General features: G+C 38.8%; 1 non-coding gene across 1 annotated transcript; it reads left to right on the top strand.

The window, feature by feature from the left end:
* Window positions 1-1819: 1819 nt before the first annotated feature.
* On the top strand, window positions 1820-1901 carry trnas-gcu (transfer RNA serine (anticodon GCU)). The gene has a single exon. It is a non-coding gene; the product is annotated as a tRNA-Ser (tRNA).
* Window positions 1902-3535: the final 1634 nt, after the last annotated feature.

The raw sequence follows: 3535 nt of genomic DNA, 5'->3' as shown, positions 1-3535 counted from the left end.
TGGCAACCCTAGGTGGCTCCCAAAGCCAGACCAGAGGGGAACCCCTGGTTTAGAGCTGCAAACATTTGCTCAGTAAAAACAGACCGGGAGCAGCTGATCTGAGGAAGGTTGAAAAAGAGGATCATGTAAGTCTGGACCTCCATCAGACACAGCTGGACACTCAAGAAATGGAGACGTTTGAAACTTAAGGGTGATTTATGGTTCTGCGTTACACTGACGCAGAGCCTACGTAGGGTCTGCGTCGGTGTAACGCAGAACCATAAATCAGGCTTTAGTCCAGAAGACAGAGATGCAGGAGTCACTGCAGCCACTAGAGGGCGCCGGAGGACACGTGGAGCCCAGATGTCCAGACAAACGACCTTGACCTGTCGCTGCATCAGCAGGACGTTAAGTGCGTGCAAGAACTTCAAAAAATCTCATAATGGAAATTAAAGTCTTTATTAAACCAGCAAATGTGTTGATTGTCCTTGAAATAATTTAGTTTTTCCAATGAACAAGTTTAGTTTCTCGACTACAGAAGAGTATTAGAGCCTACAGGAGAAAAAATATTTGAGAGGGGAAGATTTTTTTTTATTGTGCACTTCGAGAAAAAAGTCGAAATGTTGAGAATAATGTTGAAATAAAATTTCGAGAAAAAAGTCAAAATGTCGAGATTAATGTTGAAATACAATTTAAAGAATAAAGTCGAAATTTTGTGAATAAAGTCAAAATTTCGCCTTTTTTCTCGACATTTCGACTTTTTTCTCGAAGTGCATAATGAAAAAAATATATAATTTGAATTTTTCTCCTGCCTGGCCCTGGTATCCGACACATTTAGGAGTGTGTTTTTTTTTTCTCTTGAAAAGACACGAGATGAGAAATGATTGATTGATTGATTGATTGATTGATTTATTTATTAGACAATCTTTAAAAAAAACATACACGAATAACTGCATTGCAGTGTCACATACAATGATGATAAAAATTGTTGAGGATTAAAACACAATAAAGCCAACAGGCTTATTTCCATTGCGGTCCTTGATGTTTATAAAAGCTGACGAAAAATGCAGGTGTCGACAAGTATGATGTTTGTTTACTATTGGCTCCTCATAAGAAAAGAAAAGAAAACAAGACAAACACAACTAAAAACACAGAAACATTCAACACAGAGCAAACCACAGAAAGATAAAACACAAATGTAAGTGGATGATGTTTTTATTTATTTGGTTCCTGGTGTCCATTCTTTCACTGAGATTGATGAGAGAAGCGTATTTTAGTTCCCTGGGGTTGTTCTGATCGCTCTGCTAGAAGTCTGGACTCTGGACTCGTGTAGATCTACAACCCTGACCCCAGTCCAGATCAGGTCAAGCAGGAACAGCAGCAGCCTGCAGGTCTAACCAGCTCCACCAGTGCCTCCTGTACAAAGAGACCTGCGTACGCCACTTTCTACGTTCACGGTCGGATGTTCAAAAAGGGATTTAAACGTAGAAAGTTGCGGTCCTTCACGCACACACCAAGGCTGGCGTACACACTTTTCTGAGGTAAAGCATCAATACAATACAAGCTAGGTGCTTTCCATGAGTGCTATTTGATAAGGAGTAGTTGAAAAAGGATGAGTTGAATAAGGGATAGTTGAATGAGGACTAATTGTGAGGGGACAAGGTTAATGAGCATTAGTTTAATGATGACTATCTGAATGAGGATTAGTTAAATGAGGTCTATTTGAGTAAGGACTAGTTGAATGAGAGATATTTGATAAGGAGTAGTTGAATGATGATGAGTTGAGTAGGCACTAATTGAATTAGCAGTAATTGAGTAGGGACTAGATTCATGAGCACTGGACGAGGTGGCCGAGTGGTTAAGGCGATGGATTGCTAATCCATTGTGCTCTGCACGCATGGGTTCAAATCCCATCCTCGTCGTGCTTGTTTCTCCTGTGCTTTGAGGTGTTCCTTGGAGTTACTATGAGGTGGTTTTATCCCAGCATGGCTGGTCTTTGCTTGAAATAACCTAAGATGCTCAGTACCATTACCTGTAAGCTACATTTTGTTTATATAGTAAAGCATCAATACAAAACAACCTAGGTGCTTTCCAGAGACCAATCACATCACCCCCAAACAACTGTCAAATAAACACTAGCAAGGAACAACCTCCCTTTCAGAGAGAAGACCTACCTGCTGAAAAACAGGTGGCTAGAGCAAGAAGAGGAGTGACATAGAAAAGAAAGGATGAGGAACAGGGAAAGGTGAGACTGATATGCTGTCAAAGGTAAAACAAGGGCAGATATATTAGTATTGATGAACCATTAACAGGAGAACTAACAGGTTTTTCTCCCACTATGGGAGTTTTTACCTGCCATTGTTTATGTAATAATTGCTCGGGGGTCATGTTCTGGGTCTCTGGAAAGCGTCTAGAGACAACTTTTGTTGTATTAGATGCTATATAAATAAAATTGAATTGAATTGAATTGTACATAGTGTATTGTTATCATATTGTGTTTGACTTTAAAAGTTTATAGAAGAGTGTGTTGTTGTACATACTCTATTTTTATCATATTGTGTTTGACTTATTTATCATTTATTTAAATAAATATTCAAAGGAATCATTACTTTTGACCTGTATCATTGTTTAATGATTATACCATATACCTGATATTATCGGCAGATTGATTTTGTTGAGGACTTTAATGTTCTACAATGAGAATGGCTCTGAAAATGCGTAACTACCATAATAGGTTGAAATGGAAGAGGAATAGAAAACTGTCATACTGTCAAAACAACAGTCTGACAATTCAATGAATGCTAACATGAGTTCTAGAATTCAATTATTATACATATGTGTAGATGTTGATGCAAAGCAATGTGATATTTACACATTTTGATACATGCCATTCATAAATGGTCAGGATTTGTCGTTTAAACCATATGTTAATCAGGTTTGTAAAATAGTGTTTTTCCATCTCTGTAATATTGCAAAAATTAGGAAAATCCTATCGCAGAGTGATGCAGAAAAAGTAGTTCATGCGTTTGTATCTTCTAGACTGGATTACTGTAATGTGTTGTTAGCAGGATGTCCAAGTAATTTGCTGAATAGGCTCCAGCTGATCCAGAATGCAGCAGCACGAGTGCTGACAGGAATCAGCAGGAGAGACCACGTCTCTCCAGTGTTAGCGTCGCTCCATTGGCTACCTGTAAAATTCAGAATTCAATTTAAAATTTTATTACTTGCATATAAAGCCCAAAACGGCTTAGCTCCGCAGTATTTACAAGATTTGATAGTGACTTATGTTCCTGGCAGAGCTCTCCGCTCCCAGGGTGCAGGTTTACTCGTAGTTCCTAGAGTATCCAAATGTAGATTTGGAGGGCGGGCGTTCTGCTATCAGGCACCATTACTATGGAACCAACTTCCAATCTGGGTTAAGGAGGCTGACACCACCTCCACCTTTAAAACTAAACTTAAAACCTTTCTGTTTAGTAAAGCCTATAGTTAGTGTTTAGTAAACCTCTAGCTGGTGTTGGTAAATCTCTAGGTAGTGTAAACTCTAGTGTGTTAGAGT

This window comes from Cololabis saira, chromosome 9 (genome assembly GCF_033807715.1).
Source record: "Cololabis saira isolate AMF1-May2022 chromosome 9, fColSai1.1, whole genome shotgun sequence".
Taxonomy (NCBI): domain Eukaryota; kingdom Metazoa; phylum Chordata; class Actinopteri; order Beloniformes; family Belonidae; genus Cololabis; species Cololabis saira.
Note: the sequence above shows the minus strand (reverse complement) of the source record. Positions and strands in the feature narration are given on the sequence as shown.